Source organism: Rhipicephalus microplus, chromosome 9 (genome assembly GCF_043290135.1).
Source record: "Rhipicephalus microplus isolate Deutch F79 chromosome 9, USDA_Rmic, whole genome shotgun sequence".
NCBI lineage: Eukaryota > Metazoa > Arthropoda > Arachnida > Ixodida > Ixodidae > Rhipicephalus > Rhipicephalus microplus.
Window position 1 is genome coordinate 88,714,659 of NC_134708.1, and position 18,781 is coordinate 88,733,439.

At 41.4% G+C, this 18,781-nt stretch overlaps 1 long non-coding RNA gene across 3 annotated transcripts; it reads right to left on the bottom strand.

Moving 5' to 3' along the window:
• Window positions 1–883: 883 nt before the first annotated feature.
• Window positions 884–16,485, bottom strand: LOC119185316 (uncharacterized). 3 transcript variants are annotated; one of them, XR_012886224.1, is made up of 5 exons: window positions 16,323–16,485; window positions 15,520–15,656; window positions 15,374–15,441; window positions 11,691–11,777; window positions 884–1,124 (listed from the first exon to the last, which is right to left on the bottom strand). It is a non-coding gene; the product is annotated as an uncharacterized LOC119185316 (long non-coding RNA). The 3 variants fall into 3 exon arrangements; XR_012886226.1 differs by lacking the exon at window positions 16,323–16,485 and adding an exon at window positions 16,090–16,236; XR_012886225.1 differs by lacking the exon at window positions 16,323–16,485 and adding an exon at window positions 16,008–16,235.
• Between the last annotated feature and the right edge of the window lie 2,296 nt (window positions 16,486–18,781).

Genomic DNA, 18,781 nt, shown 5'->3' on the forward strand with positions numbered 1-18,781 from the left:
AGAAGTATGTTATTACGTGGCAGAAAAAATAGCGTTTTACCGGTAATGGCGTTATTTGTTACGCTTTACCACGAACACAGCCTGAAACTGTCACAGTAAACCCAGTATCAGCTGTCATAACTACTTACATTCGTACCATTCGGATTGTTTACCATACTTTTAAGTAATTGTACTTTAGTTTAAGGACGTCCTAATTCGAAAATAGGATAGTCAAGTACAGATGTAAAAATAACCTGCATAGTCACATTTGCTTCAAAATGACATTACTTGCGTACAAATTCCTGATAATTATTAGCAGTAAGCCAGATTTTATAAGAATGTAACGTGGTAGTTAACACGATACACGAAGTTAATCTTAGCTGTTCCACGTGCACGCAGAATTTATAGAATAAGTTCCTTTGTAAACACTGCAGCGAGTTTTTGACTGTGGTGCACCTCCTTGGAAATTTAATTCACCAAGTCAGTGTGTTTGCAATAACATTTCCTCTAGAAGTACTAAATTCACAAAACGTGTAAATACATAAAAAGTGTTGGCAAAACCTTCAAAGGTAATAACGTTTGGAGGACGCCACCAGCTTTGTTGTTTCACGGTGTTCATGCAGTGAAGCTGATATATTTTTATTTAAGGGTTTCCTTTCTAGCGCGTCTACAAAACAAAACTGAGTACAAAATTCACAAAAAAATCATGTAACTACACCAAAATCCTGTGGCGCAATATGAATCATTGCTTCAAGACTGAAGACTACTGCCATAATGACTGAATTTCGTGACGCAGCCGCATCACAATGCTCATATGCCAAATACGGTTACAATCGGTATTACTAAGAAAAACGTATTTTATCATCATAAAAAAAATTACCATAGAATAGAGTCAGTGCACTGATTTCGTTTGTATTACAAAACGTTTATGTGTGTAAGACATTTAACATGAAGCATAAGGCTGATGTAAGGAACGCTTTAACGAAGTTTGCTCCTTTTGGTGACAAGCATATGTTGGCATTCTGGGCTGTAAATGGTTTTCCGGTGCCACTTTAAGGTAGCCTTACGGAAGTATTTTTTGCACTGATTATCAGGACATTCCACTGAACGATTTCTTACGCGGAGTTCATAATGAACTCCACCACCTGAAAGAAAAAAGTGACACACAGGCACGTTTAGCATGTTCCGCGAATTCATGAAACATTCGACAAAAAACACCAATTTGAAAAATTAGCCCACAGAAAAAATTAAACATGTATTTTACTAATACTTTTACCACCACCAAAAGCAAGTACATTTTTTTGTCGTGCAAAGCGATATATAAATTGCTAACGTTAAAATTCTGTACTTTTCTTTGACTACTTTTTGTTTTTGTTAGGGACAAAGGCATGGAGGTAGGATCCTTGCTTTGATTCATCAAACGAAGTGGTTGAAAATTTTCAACCCCACACGCACACAGCACAAGACTCTGAAAGACCGAAAATGAAAGCCCGGAGTGAAACTAGGTCGCAAAATAAATGTCGTATGCTGATAAAGAAATGAAATATTCGTAAATCAGCAGGGCCAGCTTTATCACAGTGACAGAATCATTGCTTGCGACGGCATGATCAAAAGAAGAATGCCTGACGAGTTGTGTGTTACGACATTAACGTCATTCGGGTGATCTATCGCTTTTGTTCCACAGAAAGTAGTGGAAGTTATTGCACGTTTGCAGCCAGATACTCCGTCTCTCCTACGTCCTGGTTATTTCACAGCCTCTATACGTGCTGTCAACTATAGTTAATAATATACGCAGCGGCTACTAGCACAGCTACCCTAACAAACAACGACGCTGCACCTGCCCACGTTTTAGATATTTGAAAACTGTTGTACTTTTCGTTATCATTACTAGAAGTAAGCTTACTCAGTTCTCTACAGAACTGGATATACAAGGACTTTATTTTTTTCTTGTTAGACGCCAGATTATATAGAACAAAGCGATAATAAAGCCAAGGAAAGTATAGTGAATGTTTTACCAGGAATGGTAGATGCAGAAAAATAAAATAAAAAAGACAACTAGGCGCTGGCAGGAACTGAACCTACGACCTTCGAAAAACGCATCCGATGTTTCAACACTGAGCTACAGTGCGCGATACATCCGTCCACTGCACAGAGTATATATGTGCACATAAAGCGGTCCGGCAACACTTTTTGAGCATGGTTAGAAAACACTGCCGATTGTAGTAGAAACTGCCAAGAGCACGTGAGTCTTATAATATGGTGCGGCACGTGGCCTGAAATTCACAATAATTTATCAAACCAGCAGAACTTTGCTGTCTCTTCTTTCGAAAAAAACGAAAGAAGCTCAAAAATCACTCGTAAAAGACCTTATATCTTTCATTGGCTCAATCTAAAACGGCGTGTTCGGTAGTTACATGAATCGCCGTGCGAGGTCATGACTTGTCCAGGCGTGCAACGCAATCACACCAGAAAACCGCGTACTCGAAGAAAAAAAAAAAAAGAAAATTGCTCAGGGTAACAGGCAATGCGTGACCTATTTTCCTTGCCCATGTCATGCTTCCCTGTTTAGCTTCGAGTACTTTTGTAGGCATGAGAGAAGAGAGAATGCGACTGCAGCATGCAACAAATTTTTGTAGCTCTGCTAGTTTTAGAAGGATTTGTAAAATTTTTTTGTGGCATTGATTTCGTGATGCAACAAGCTCTTTCAGTAAATCTTTTTCATGGTTACTTGAAAAAATGTTTCAGGCCCTCTTTAAATGTGGCCGCGTCAGTCAGCTCCGTCAGTACCAATACGGCGAGTCTGGAACACTATTTTCTTGGCCATTGGTGCTTTGACTGGGCATGACGGCACCGAAAGAATGCGGTTCGCTGACAATCCTTTGCTTTTTGCTGTGCAGTTCCTCGGCTTCCTGCGCACTGCGTACTGCGATGAACAAACCATTGTCGAGGCAGCTAGGCATCAGTTAAGGAATTTCTACTGCCATGACGCTGGGAATCAGCGTTTTACACCGCCCATCAGACCACCACTTCATGCTACGTCACCAAACGCAGAAGCCGGCACGCAACCTTCGCATGGAGCGACACCATGCGGAACCAGTATAAAGGGTCATCCTTTGGAATGCGCTACCACTGGGCACGGCGGCACCGAAAGAATGCGGTTCGCTGACAATCCTTTGCTTTTTGCTGTGCAGGTGAGGAAATGTTACGTCAAGTGTTACCGTTCAAACGATCCTTTTCTGCTAATGCTGCCGTGCCCATGGCTGTGTTGCTTGCTTGATATTGCTGTTATCAGCCTCAGGAAATTACTGCTTTTAGGAGGGGACATTGAAACTAACCCCGGTCTCGACACTGCACTAATATTAAAGCAGCTTAGAGAAATTGCAGCTGATATTAAAGATATAAAGAAAAGCACCTGTTAGACATTGAAAAAAAAAAGGTGGACGCTTTATCAAACCTTGAAAAAAAGTCGCTTCATGTCAAGACCGGCTCACGCATATGAACCAAGTTGTTCTGACACTTGAAAGGAAGATAGACGATTTAGAGATCCGCAGTAGAAGACCTAATTTGGTCACTTTTGGGCTACGAAAACCAGAGGATGAATTCGGTGGTTCCCTGGAAACAGCCGTAAATAAAGGTATTTTTCAAGACCTTCTCGAGCTGGAACCAGTAGCGATAGAACGCATTCACAGATTAGGTCGTCCGTCTCCGAATAAGAAGCGACCGGTCATCCTGAGACTGCTCGATACGAGAGATAAAAGATTAATTTTTAAACAATGCCACAAACTGAAGAACACTCCTATATCAATAAGTGAGGACTATTCGCAGAAAGTTCGTGAAGTTAGGCGGAAGCTTTGGGCAAGTGCGAAGGAAAACCGGGAAAGAGGGGACAAAGTTTCCTTAGCTTTTGACAAATTGTACATATATGAAGTGGCGTATGTTTGGAACGAGGAAATAAAAGACAGAGTTGCTGCTCGAAAAAACGACGAAGAAAATTCACGCTGGCCAATGACCCGTCGTCACGCGCAAAAGCTAAGGTAGACGCTAGTTTCGCCGACTGCCAAGGCAATGTTTTAAGAATTCGGTGTTTGAAATAAACCGTCCATCCTACAGAAATTCAACTTCAGCCAAAGAAAAACACCGGCGTATTGTCAATTTCAACGCTCGTAGCATGGTAAACAAGACAGATATACTTGAAATTCAACTGCTACGGCTTGATCCACACACTGCAATCATAACAGAAACTTGGCTAAGTAGTGATATAACAAATGAACTAGTCTTTCCCCCCAATTGTTTCGCAAAGGTAGAATGAAGAGAGGCGGGGGTGTGGCAGTTCTAGTGAAAGATAAGATAGGTGCGACGCTTATCGGTGACACTCCCGAGCTGGAGTGCTTATGCGTCAAGTTATCATGCTGGGGCCATTGCTTCGCGTTGTACGCATGTTAAAGGCCACCTGACGCTACTCCAGATTATTTGATTAAACTTCAAGAGCACATGTCTTCTTACCAGCACAAGAAAATTTTATTGATTGGTGATCTGAATCTGCCTTGTGTCAATTGGGAGCTCCTCCAAGCAAACAATGAGAGTGATGAAAACGCTAACATTATTTTCGACATTATGCTGACACATGATCTAATCCAAGTGGTTAATGAACCCACGCGTGTGCAAGGGTCATCCTGTTCTGTATTAGATGTTGTATATTTAAAGCGTGCATTTACTGAGCATAGTGTGTCAATTGAGGATGGTTTGTCAGATCATTTCCTTGTTGTGGTTTCTATACCCATTGTCAAGATTGCTGTTCGCAAAATTCCCAAAGCCATATCTATTAAAGATTATTCGGGAGCTGATGACGCCAGCGTCGTTGACTACATGGAAACCGGTCTTACGGGCTTTGCTGATAGTGGCGGTGAAGTGAGTGCTCTTTGGGCAACCTTTACTACAATGTGCAAGCATTGCATAGATACATTCATACCTACTAAATCTAAAAAAGTCAATAAAAGTACGCCATGGATGACGCGTGGCGTAATTCAATTGAAGCGCAAAATCAAACGAATAAAAAAGAAACATGCGGGGATTATTAGTGCGCGTACGGATGTTATCAGTGAACTACAAGACAAGCTAGCATGCGCTGTACTTGATTCGAAAGACCTATATTTCATGGCAACATTGCCAAACTTTATAAAGAACGTGCCGGATTAGTTTTGGGAATACCTAGGCGAAAGCAAAACGTCTGTCACGGATATCACAAATAATGAAGCCATTATTAACAACTTGAATGCTATCGCACAACATTTTAACGATTATTTTCATAGCGTGTTTACCAGTGGAAGTGCAGGGTTATCTTTAGACTCTGTAGTGTTTCAACGCCATGAGGCGAACTACATCTCACACCATGGCATTGTGTCTATGTTGTTAAACTTAAAAACCAAAACAACTCCTGGCCCTGACGACATCCCAATCGTGTTCCTTAGGCGATACGCCGAAACTATTGCTAAATTCTTGGTTGGGTTGTTCAGAGAATCTTTGCTATGTGCAAAAGTACCTAGTGATTGGAGGATGGCTCGAGTTGTCCCAGTCTTTAAGAAAGTCGATCGATCGTTAATACAGAATTACCGCCCCATATCACTGACGTCACCATGCTGCAAACTTTTCGAGCACATAATCGCAAGTCGCATTATTGAATTCTTAGAAGAAAAGTCGATACTAACCACTTGTCAGCATGGCTTCAGAAAAGGCTGCTCGACTATCGCACAATTATTTATAGTAATCGATTCATTTGCTAAAGCTTTGGATGCTAACGGTCAAATTGATGCTGTATTTTTGGATTTGAGTAAAACCTTCGATAGGGTCATTCACGAAAAATAATTCTAGAACTAAGAAACATTAAGTTCCTGATATCTTAATTTCCTGGATCGCAGACTATCTGAATCACCGTAAACAGTATGTATCAGTTGATGGACCCCACTCGGGCTGTCTACCAGTTACTTCAGGTGTGCCCGAGGGCAGTGTCTTGGGTTCATTACTATTTCTTTTATATATTAATGACATCATCACCGTCGTCACACCTGGAACACAAATAAGACTGTTTGCAGACGACTGCGCTGTGTTTCGTACAAATAAATCTGTGGATGATCAGAAGGAACTAGATTTCAGCTTGAATAACATATCCTTGTGGTGCGAAAAATGGGGAATGGCTGCAAATACCGACAAAACAGTCTTTCTTCGCATAACGCATAAAAAGAATCCCCTCAATCACGTGTAAAAAATGGGGTCTGTCCCATTAAAACAAGTTTATAGCTATAAATACCTTGGCGTAACCTTCACTGCCAAATTATCTTGGAACCTTCATGTTGAGAACACATGCTCTGCTGCATTCCGCAAACTAGCTTACTTGCGACACAAACTTAAAAATTCTCCTTCAAACGTTAAGTTACTCGCCTACCTAACCTATATCTGCTCAAAACTAGAATATGGCTGCGTAGCATGGGACCCGTATACTAAGCTCAATATTAACAAACTTGAAAGAATACAAAGAGAGTCGGTTCGTTTTATTTATTTTAAATACAAACGTTCGGACTCCCCGTCACAGCTAATCTTGGCTAATGAGATTCCTTTTCTTGAATCAAGAAGACAGAAGTACCGCTTGGATTTTTTACATAATGTAATTGACCACAAATTCACCCTCAACTCTTCGCATTATGTAAGCCCTCTTTCCACAAGGCAAACACGGCACCATCACTCTGATGCATTAAGACCTACCTATGCTAGGACAGACACGTATAAGTTTTCATTTTTTCCACGGACCATTTCAGAATGGAATTCTCTGCCCGCACTGTAAAACTGGTGACGATGGGTGATGACATGTGCTTTTCTGTACCTTTCGTTATGTGCATTCTATCACAATTTTGTTAAGTTCTTTTGAATTTGTTTGTATAGGCATTTATATATTAGTGTATATATTAGTGTATATAATTTATATATTAGTGTGTGTATATGTATATGTGTGTATATATATATGTGTATATATGTATATGTGTATATATATGTGAATGTATATGAATATATATTTATGTTTACTTGTGTATGCATATGCATATGTATGTTTTTAGTTTTGTGTATAATTATGTGTGCCCGTCCTGCAAGGACCACGACGTGGTCTGCAGTATGTACTAAATAAATAAATAAATAAATAACTAAATATATAAATAAATAATTAAATAAATATAGCCCGTGATAGTATTTCGAGCTGGCAGCTGATCGGAAAACCCTCGCGTACAATCACATAGCATCAAATGGGCGAGAACGGGACGGAGACATGATTGCCATGGTGACACAGTGGTAGAGCACAGGATGCGTTATTTGAAGGGTGCCGGTTCAGTTCCATGCCTAGGGCAAGTTAGCTTATCGTCCACTTTCCTTTATTTCTATTTGCATCACAATTCTAATAACATTTACTATGCTTTCCTTGACATGACTATCTGTTCTCTTTATTATTCAGTATACGACAGCTGCTTTTGTGATTCTCCCCAAACTACGCTTTCAGTATATGTCGCCTTCAGCGGACGTCTCGTATTCCTTGCCGAACGAAAGTGTTTTTGTAGTCTGCTGCATTGCACAATAAAGCAACAATATATTTTGAAGGTAAAATAATACATCTTGTAAAAAGAAACTATAAGACATATATTCAAATAGGTTGATTTAGGAAGGGCTTTCTAACCATACGTCATTGATGATTATTCTACTTCATTTTAAAACGTAGAGAGGTTTGTATCAGTTACCGCTAAGAGCGCTCACAACTGAAGTCTCTTTCGTGTAGTGGGGAAGAAGAGAACAATGCCTTTTAGTGGTTTTGGCGCTTTACTGCAAACCCCAAGGTCGTGGGACTGATTCCCGGCTGCGAAGGCTGTATCATTGATGAAAGCGAAAACGTTTGAGGCAGTGTACTTATTATCAGGGGCAGGTCAAATAATCTTGAGTGGTAGAAATTTCCAGAATCCTTCAATACGATGCCTCTCACAATCATATCGTGGTTAAACCCACACAATAACATGGTATAGGAGTGAAATGAGAGGGCTTATCGGTTATCACACCTACATAGCAGAGCGCGTTATTCTAGGGGAGGCACTGAAGTATCATTTCAAAAAAATAAACTAACGAGATAAACAACACTACCTGTTTCTTCGTGAGCCAGATACACTTTAAAGGACCGTTTTTTTTTTCGTGCTGCAGTGTACGCTCTTTCCTACCTCCTCACTTTATGCAACTCAGCTTCCGCACCACCTATTTTTGACGCGTCTTCCTCTCGCGTTTGTCTTTGTGTTTTTGCGCTCAGCAAAAGACGAAACATTAAGAACATAATACATGATTATGCCAGCGTCTGTATTCCCAGAAATTGCGGAATGATTTCTTTGATTTTCAAAGCGAAAGCGACAGTTTCATTATAAGCCACGCCACAGTAGACAGTACAAGAAATTCATACCATCTGTGCCGCTTGCCTTAAGTCTTTCAGTCGTTTGGTACAAATCTGTGTACACCACTTTTTTCTGCAAGTTTTGTTCTCTAGTGGCCAAGAAAGGCCAATATGCATCGAGCTTTTCATATCTGTGTCACTCTGAATAAGCCTCTCTCTTTCTATTTTTCTCTTTCAACCTGTCACGTAACAAACATATGCCTTCATTCAACTTTATTTCTGCGTTTAGTGTTGTATGTTAACGCTTTGATGGAGGCGCCACGATTCTCGAGGGGTGCGTCGACAGACCAACCTTTAGCAGCCACATCAAAAGTACAATTTTCCTTTGCCCGAAATGAGCACAAAGCGACGGCAAGATTTAACTATATTTCAAGTAAGAGATTAGGTCTTATGTATGCGTACATGACATAAATGGCATTCAGAAAAATTGATATGCTATTATGTTTTACCTAAGGCTGAACAAATATATGAAATACATAAACCAACATAGTTTGATAATATTTTGTTCCAATAAAGTATGAAAAGTCCTAAAACAATGGGTAAACCTTAATAAAAAAGGTGTATCGATTTATACGGGGTGTGCGAAGGTTTTGTAGTTCACCTGAGTAAAACAAGTAAGGGCCTCTAGTGTTTTCGATATTAGCAAACCACATGGAGAGAAGATTATTGTGGTGTAAAATTTTATTGAGTGAAACATCGCGACATGATGTTAAATGTATGTACGAACTTTGTACGCCCCAACACATGTGTAATCGCCACATATGTTCTATTTAAACAGTTATTTACAGGTGTGTAACGGTGCCAACATGGGTACTGCCAGCACCAGAAGTGGTAAGCTTATATATAGCACCTGCGCTCGCGAGGATGGTAGCCCTGGCTAGTGAAATGTCAACCAAATTCAGTGGGTTACGCTTAAGTATAATCTAATATAACACGACGTGACCCCTGTAATATACGCGTGCACGGGTAATGTTTAGTAAATTGAATCAGCACTGAATTTACAATTAACGTTTTACCAATATTCAGGAACACAAGGTGTTTTTTCCAAGGCACATACAAGGCGTGGCGTTTCTCTGTGGCAGAATGCTTTATTTTCACCGTAATTTTCACGCATAAAGCTTGGGTTCAGTTACTGCTGGGACACTGATATTTATTCTTTGTATTCGTCTGGTAAGACTATACCAATGCCAGTTTCTTTACCTCTCGCATTTGAAAACTCTGCAGATCCCACGTACCCTGGCAATCGATGGTATGCGAAGCATGCGGGTTGAAGGTGACTGTGTTCAAATTTTGATGTAGAGCGAAACGTTGCTTAAGGGCGCTGAATATTATGCCACGTTCCTTTCCCACTTCCGTTGCTGTCTTGTTGTACTATCAATGATGTTCAGCACAAACCGCATCTGCAGTGTTCGAGAAGCTTTATGACTGTAGTAGATCGCTTCGTCAAGGTTTCGTCTGACTCGCGAACATCACATATTATTTTGGAACTTACGTAGTCGCAAGCAATAAATGTGGAGTATTCGACAATACGTGTATAAATTCCGCCAAGCTTCACCACTTGTCAGCTGATCGACAGCCGACGATCTGTTTTCGCCATTATCGGTGCTAGTGTTCATCGTTGTAAGGTTATTTTTGTTGAACAGCCACAAGTTCGGCCCAAATAAACCGTTTCATTTTGAACCTACACACAGTCTATCTTCTCGACGTTACGACCATTTGAAAATATGTTGAGATCTACAAACAGACATACGTAACAGCCGCGTATATTCTACAGAGGCAATCAGCATTTTAAAGTTCCGCAACAATGCCAGCAGCAACATAGACATCAGCAAATCAACAATACGTAAGCTAATGTGAATCACTGGTGCTCGCAAGGATGGTATGCCTGGACACTGCTACATGATCAAGCTAAGTGGATGACGCATAATTGACGTTTTACTAAGACTAATGTTTATTTGAAAACTAGTTCTGAGAAATGGCATGACTCTGTTGCAAAATACATCGTTGCCACGCATAATGCAGGGGTTATATGCCACTTAAGACTGACGTTTACTCTTTCCATTCTTTTGGTCAACGCTGCTGATGTCCGCTACTTATTGACACACCCGCGGTAAAATTACCCTTGTGTGTTCTCGCTGTTCTTGAATAAACTTTCAATCGCCTGTGGCATATACCAGAGTACCGTTGGCATATACCCGCCCGCAGGGAGGTGCCACATGCCTGGTGGAAAGGGTTTCACAATTTAAGCAATGATGCTGCATAGATATTTATGTTGTGACCAGCAAGTCTTATTCATCAAACCACCTTTCGTTCTTATACAAATTTCGGTTTACCGCGAGGTAATGAGTGTCATGAAAGTACAAGACGTAAGCGGCTAGATAGATAGATAGATAGATAGATAGATAGATAGATAGATAGATAGATACTGATAAACTCGGCTGTTCGGTTTACCGCGAGGTAATGAGTGTCATGAAAGTACAAGACGTAAGCGGCTAGATAGATAGATAGATAGATAGATAGATAGATAGATAGATAGATAGATAGATAGATAGATAGATAGATAGATAGATAGATAGATACTGATAAACTCGGCTGCTTTTTTTGGGGGGGGGGGGGGCTGAGTGTTGAGACGTAAAGGCGAGACGGAGAAACCTAGCCAACGGATGACGCACAAAGCCACAACCAACTTACACATATCTTTCAATGGGTCATGTAAAGGCGAACAAGTAGCTACCAAGCTCACCGCAAGAAGATGCATGCTAAACGCAGAAACTCGCTTACAATGAATTCTTGTGGTTGGCCCTCTTCAATTTTCCCGCATCAAAGAATGTGGCGTCATTGATTTTTAACGGTGTCTAATAGGTGCTAGACAGCTCATACGGAGCAAAAATGACGTGCATATTCCTGTGAGTAGGCCATAAAGCTAAAATTTTAGGTTTTAATAAACTTTCTTCAGTAAATGTGGCCGAAGACGTCAGATACAATTTAAAAAGTCATGGCCTGATGCCATGAGGCATTATCCATAAAAAGTTAAAAATGAAAATATAAGTCTGTCTTCCAATATAAAAAGGCATGATGAAAGCATGATGTTAAATTTGATGACACGAAAGTTCTCAGCGAAATATTTATCAATTTTGGCCAATTCACTGTTAAACTGGCGGGTTTCATAGAAAAACAAAGAAAATTTCAAAAATGTGCAGTAAGGCTGATCGTGCAGGTATGATATAAAAGTATACTGACATACCTTGATTTAATGACTTCACCTTTACAACGCCACACGCATAATCTTGAGTCGCGTACATTAAAGTTTCTTCGGTGGAACCCCACCACACTGGAACAAAGATGAATAGGTCTATTGGTATTTCAAGCATAAAACCTCCAGATGTGGTATGTGAAAAACTAAAGCATTTGCAAATACCAGTGGGTTATCTGTGTGTCTTTTGTATAGAACTTCACTCGAATTTGCAACTATACACTGTTAATATGGAAACTAAGACAGCCTTAGCTTTCATACTTCCAAGTCTTATATTTTCCGGTAAAATCACCTATACATGTTCTTGTCAATATTTCCATGCATCGACCCTCATTTCACAACTGTAATGGGAGAGTAGTTATCTGCGGTAACAGTTATTGCGTGAATAGCTGTATTCTTCAGTTTATTCTAGTCTCTGTGATGCACCTTATTCGAATGACTACAAAATTGATGTGATTGTATATTTACGCCTAAGCCATATCCTAAAACCTCCGCCTTATATTTCGTTATGCTTTCATGCCTTTTTTCATCATTAAGCACCTAGTTATTAGCCCATTTTTGTTGTAATGATGGCATATAGCATTCCCATAGACATTTTTGCTTGATCGGCGTTATCGATGGTATATTGTTTTATTATCATTTGGTGAGACCGCACCAAATCAGCAGAGTTTTTTTTTCTAAAATCTGGTGCGATGGTCGAAACTGGTCAGATTGAGGATCGTTTTTCACACTCTGTCATGACCTTCAGCCAAGAGCGATTCGTCGCTCTTATAATCAACCTCATAACCGCTTCATACCTTGTAATGTGATTAGCCTTACTCTTGCTCGTTCTCAAAATGGCCTACGATAATATCATTTGCGCCAGGGACTATAGTGCTGTGTGGACAGTGCTATCCGAAAAGCGTAATTTTTTAGGCCATCTTTGTCTGATAGCCACGCAGCAAATAATAGTAGGCCGCCGCCGACTTGAGGACTTCCCAATGAAAACACATCACGCCATTTGTGGCTACTCCCATGACATGTTATCGCGTGGGGACCGAGCAGTCAGACGAAAAAGTGGGTGGATTTGAACTGCTCATTAACTCCAGGCGCGAGAGAGCACCATTCTGGTTCACCTCAGTCACAGTATTGAGCGCACTAATGCAAGGTTTTGTTTACACACATGAACTTGTCTGGATTACAACACCGGGTGACAAGGAGGTTGCACGGTTTGTGTTAGCAAGGGTTGCGCAACCCTGTTCCGTACGAAGACTTAGCCCAGCAATATCTGCCTATCACTCAAGAGGGAATGCTCATTGTTTGGTTTCTTTGAATAATTGCTATTAAAAACTCATAGAACAAAGGAGTGAGACCTTTGTGGACACAAAGTAATAGCAATTATGTTGTGACGAGGTTTTTTCTGAAGATTGTCGTATTTTGCATCACAGAAATACGGGGAAGCGAATACGGCTTTCATGCCTCAGTCGAGTTCTCTTCCCTGGGGGATGGCATATCCGACAATGTTCTCTTTGCAGCGCCGTGTTAGTAATCACTGACGGCATTGAGATACTTCAGGGACCTCGGTCTTGGTACTTGCATGATGTATCCATAGCTTCCGCGCCCTTCAAGCTTTCCATTGCACTAATTTGTTACCACATTCTATCAACCCTAACCACCACACAAACCAATAGGGCTAGTTCTGCTAGAAATAAATATATAAATTACCAGCTTGTATCGGTTCTTGCGTTGCTTTATGGTAAATCTCTCGATACTGCGTAAATTTCAGTATGCATGAAATTTCAAATGATTTAAATGGTTCATCAGTCGCAGAAGAGCTCGGTGGTGTTTTGAGAGTTCCCTATTTTCCCAATAGTAGTCTTGATAAAAAGTGGTCATGAACACTTAAGCTCGACGAGACACCGAGGCCTCGTTCTTTGGAAGTTTATCTGTATAAACGCTTAAGTGTTTAGGAATTTTGTTTGAAAGATTAGAGCGTCAGATTCGACAGGGGCGTCGTCGAATTTGAGTGCAAAGTCATCACCTTGTGCGTTGTTCAAAAATTGTGAAGAAGTAAATGCAATGATTATTAAATATTTCCGAGTCTCAGTGAGGATCGAACTCAGTCCGTCTGCTTAGCAAGCTGGTGTTCTACGATAGCGCCACGAGAAAAGTAGGAACTGCTTTGATAAAAGGCACTAAATGTTGTGTATGGTGTGAAAGGAGTCCCGTTAGCGCTTGTTATGTTGCGTGGCCGAAGCGTTGAATCGCGCCAGACGTTAAAAAATATTATTGCTTCAGAGGAAAGATGCCAAAAAGAGCAAGTAAGCAATGAGCCGTTGTTACAAAGACCCGTCAAAAAACACCGACCAATGACAGCAGAAACCATAATTCTGACCTGAGAGGTCGTCGTGGGCGAAGGCGATGCAGACAGTGCCTAACTGCACTGATTCTTGAAGAGATAAGACTGGCACCGATGGTGATAGACTTATGACGACATTATAGTTGTGAGATGAGTTCCTTTCGGACTCTTCTCTATTTTGAAAACTCCCCCAACTCTTTCCCCAGTGTAGGCTTGTATACCGGTCCTTCTAGACAAGCAATATCCCTGCAATCTCTGCCTTTCCTTTCTTTCTTGTTCTGTCTTTCCTGCCGAGCTCAATTTCTATAGCAGCCTCGTGCAATTGTGTATTTTTCTGAAACCAGTCTATCTGTCTTATTAGGCAGTCGTTATCTTGCCTTCGTGCTACATTCCCGCTTATCTTTCGTTTGCGCTACGCGTTTTGTGAGCATGCTTGTCCATGCCCACTTCCTGCGCATTTCGACTGAGATGAGTCTAACAGCCATTTTTCTTCCTCTAAAGCATCCGGCTGTGTTCTTGTCCCTTACACCACTTCAATATGATTGCCTAAACAGAAAAACAAAAACAGCCGAGGCTTTTGCAGTTTGCGTGAATCGAAAGCGCTCTCGACTGTTAGAATTTGCATGTTTTTTTTCTTATCATCAGCGTTCTCGAGCTTAGTGCTTATGACGGAAAGAATTCAGCCAAAAGATATTTCTGCATTGGTAAACTGTGTATGCAAATGTGAGATTTCCTTTGGCGTTTGCATATCGCGCACAAATATTGAGTGCTTGAGTCACTGTTTTACAAGGCCACATCTCTACAGTTTCGTCCACTTCAGTGTAGAGCATGCAAGCAGCCATCTTCAGCCACTAAGCTATGGCGATTCATTGTTCTACAGTCTGTTCCTAATTACTTGTTTGGACAGTTCTTGTAGCACCTGTATGTGCCAAGCTTCTTTTTGGGTAGAAAAATGGTTGACTAAGTGCATTACGTTGGGTCACAATGCGAGCGCTACAAAAATACTTGCTATGAATGTAGATGCTTATTTTGCTAGCTAGGCATCATCTATTGTACTGGCCGGTGTGTGTTGACGTCCACATTGTCATCGGGATTTATCATAGTGTAAATATGTAATGTTCTCCGAAATAACCTAATGTGGCTGCTCTTAGGCAGATCCATTAGCCTAGGAAAGAAGCACATGCACTTCACTTTCGGCATTCTTTTTCCGGATAGCTGATCGCATAAGAGAAGAAAATTGATTAAGAAGAGCATATCTTTTTAAAGTGAAGCAGACTGCACTACAAAGGCGTTGACATCAAAGGCAATGCAAAGAAAATAAATGCATTTGGTTCACCATTGGTTGTGACATTCATTAGTTGAGGGTGTCTGGAATCAAATGCTCCAAGAAAACGAATGGTGTGCCTGGAAACGAGAAAGGTATTCAGTCCCTCATAATAACACGCATGGGCAAAAATTCAATATCAGAACAAAAAATGTCACCTATGTTTGCCGGACAAGAAGGTCTCGTTATATATTACTTTGTGGGGGCTTATGTCATACATTAGCAAATAATTGCAGCGAAAGTTTGTTGGTTTCGTGGTTTTAATTGTCCATATCCGCTGAGACGTACTGAAAAACTGCAAGAAGCAAACAAAAAGACGGGAACAAAGGCATGTCCTCGTATTGATCAGGTTCCTTAAGCTATCAAAACTTTTCTGCTGAACAATGATTCTTCCAGAAGTTCCTCAGTACTTTGTCCATGAGCCTATTCAGCCCAACGACCACATTACACATCCTTAATAGATTATCAATAAATTTACATCAATCTTCATATATTCAGTGTTAGTTCATTTTTTCTGCATAACGATCTGCCATAAATTTCCCCAGACAGCCAATGAGCTCAAGTAGTTATCAGGCCACACTAAACTAATGCCTTTATATGCGAAATATGAGCATGATACTCAAAGCTTTTGACAAGGTTCGCTTACAATAAGGCACGGCCTTTGTCGAGGGCTGAAATATTAGATGCATTATTGTACAACCCGGTTTCCAATAAGTGCAAGCAATTACGTTTGACCAGATGGGTCTGCATTTGATGGAGGCGGAAATGTTATAGGCCCGTGTTCTGAGATTTGGGTACACTTTAAAGAACCCCCGGTGGTCCAAATTTCCGGAGCCCTCCACTACGGCGTCTCTTATATTCGTATGGTGGTTGTGGGACGTTAAACCCCATATATTAATCAATCATATCAATCTATGGGTCTGCATTTGAGCGCATAACTCAGACTGAAAGCGTCACTCACCTGCCTCATTATGCAGACATTCTCAGAATGTTTCGAAAAGAAGCGTGCTGAATGTATTGCGTTTGCTACAAAGGTAACAAGTAAAACTACCAAAACTTGCTTATACATCACTCTACTGGATATGTCTCTCAGCGAGATTGCGAGACAAACACTGTACAAAACTATCGTGCCATTTACTTGGTAACTTATTGTGTCCCAGAGAAAAAATACATTCTACCACCATTTCATTGTTTTCTACCTGTTAAACAATAGCTAAGGCAGTGCGATGCCAGGCCAGCATTACTTCGTCTTTTTATTATGCTGTCATGCATTTTCTAATTGATGTGCTTTGGTTCTTATTGATGAGAATAGGTGCTTTCAGAATAACAAAGTTAGTAATAAATAGAAAATGTTTGCAATTTCTGTTATATCAATATTGCAGCTTAGTTGTGTTTGAACAATTGAAACAATTCATTCTCACCATAAATGCGAGGCAATGTTAAAATCCATCTTCGTAAGAAGAACAAAACTACGCACGGGCAGCAAGAAAGAGGCGACACAATAGCCTAAGTTCAACTAAATCCTAATTTGGAAAAGCAAAAAGATAATTTACGGTTGGTCACCCGGTTTTCCACTGCAATGATTTTAATTGTGTGGTGTATTTTTCTAGCATGCGCATTTGATATAACGACCGAGATTCATTTACCTAATTCATAGTTGAGGCTGCAAAAATAAACGTTGTGAAGAGGTTTCTTAATCGTCAAAGGCAGCGCCGAGGCAGCGTAAAGAATCGTCTAAAGATCGGCACAGCAGCGAAGCGAAGCACGAGCCGAGAGAGCCGGGCGTTGGGGTGTACTTGTAGGCACATCTTCTTCCTCACAATCACCCCCGCTGAAAAGAAGTCACACTGGCGACCTAAGAAACTTTAGGAAGAGGCTCACGGTACGGTTTCAGGCGGGAAACATGGACGATATCACGTGCACGCCCGCGCATGTTGTTTGATCAGGAAACTTGCTTAATAAGGAAATTCACCGGAGAGGTTTTCTCCGAAACGGTGTAAGGCCCCTCGTACTGGGGGACAAGTTTCGAGGGAAGTTGCGGAGTTTGGTACGGGATGGTGAGCCACACAAGAGATACTGGGGCATAGCTGGGATCTGGGAGGAGGTGGTGCGGTTTTCTTTCTCGTGTTGCTGCTCCTCCGAGGTGAACGTACGGGCGAGTTGGCGCCTCTCTTTGGTTTGTCGAGCAGCCTTGGAGATAGGTGGATACTAGAAAGCATCAGGATGATAGGGAAGTAGAGTATGGGAAAGTCCACGTCTATTAAAAATAAAGAAAGGGGAAAATCCTGTGGTTGTTTGTATTGCAGTGTTATATGCAAAGGTTATGCATGGGAAAACATGGTGCCTGTTGCTATGATCAGATGCCACGTACATTGAGAGCATATCGCCCAGCGTGTGGTTAAACCGTTCCGTAAGCCCGTTAGTCTGCGGGTAGTATACTGTGGGTATCCAATGAACGACACGGCATTCCGAAAACGGAGCTTCGATGACCTTGGAGTGGAAATAGCGGTCACTGTCACTAAGGAGCTTTCTAGGAGCGCCATAGTCGAAGGATAAAGCGATGTGAAATGAAAGAGGCGACATCCAGAGCGGTAGCGCTCGGAAAAGCGGCTGTTTCAGAGTACAGTCAAGATATAGTGATGACAAAGCCTTGAAGAAGTGTTTCCGCACGTCGGATCTGGTGACAAAGATTAGCGAGACAGGGCGTCAGCGTTAGAGTGCGACAAGAGTTATACAACGTGAATGTCGTACTGCTGGATGCGGAGTGCCCATCGCGCAAAGCGGCCAGAAGGGTCTTTCAACGTCGAGGGCCAGGAAATCGTGTCGTGATCAGTTACTAGATCGAACAAGCGCCCGTACAAGTATGGCCAAAACTTCCCAAGCATTGACACCTCAGCCAAACACTCTGTTGTTGTCACGCTGTAATTAGCGTCGGCTTTTGCCAGAGTACGGCTAACATAGGCTACAAAGTGTTATGAATAGCCGGGCTTTTGTTGAGCGAGGACAGCGCCTAGCTCAATGCCGCTGGCATCGGTGCACACTTTAGTAGGAGCCGTCGAGTTGAAGTGGTGAAGAATAGTGGAGAGGTGAGCAGACGGCACAAAGTACAGTAAAGGCAACGTTACATGTAGGGGACAATGACGAGAGGTTCACGCCACAGCGAAAAAGTTGGGTTAATGGGGACATGATGAAGGCAAAATTGTGAACAAAGTGCCGGAAATAGGAGCGTAGGCATACAAAACTGCGAAGTTTCTTCATGGTCGTTGGCTTGGGAAATTCTGCGACTGCTCGAAGTTTTCCTGGGTCACTTATTACGTCGTGCTTGGACACGAAGTGGCCTAGGATGACGAGCTTCCGTGCAGCGAAGCGGAATTTTTTTCGGTTAAGGTGGAAGCCAGCGTTGGTCAGACAAGTAAAAAC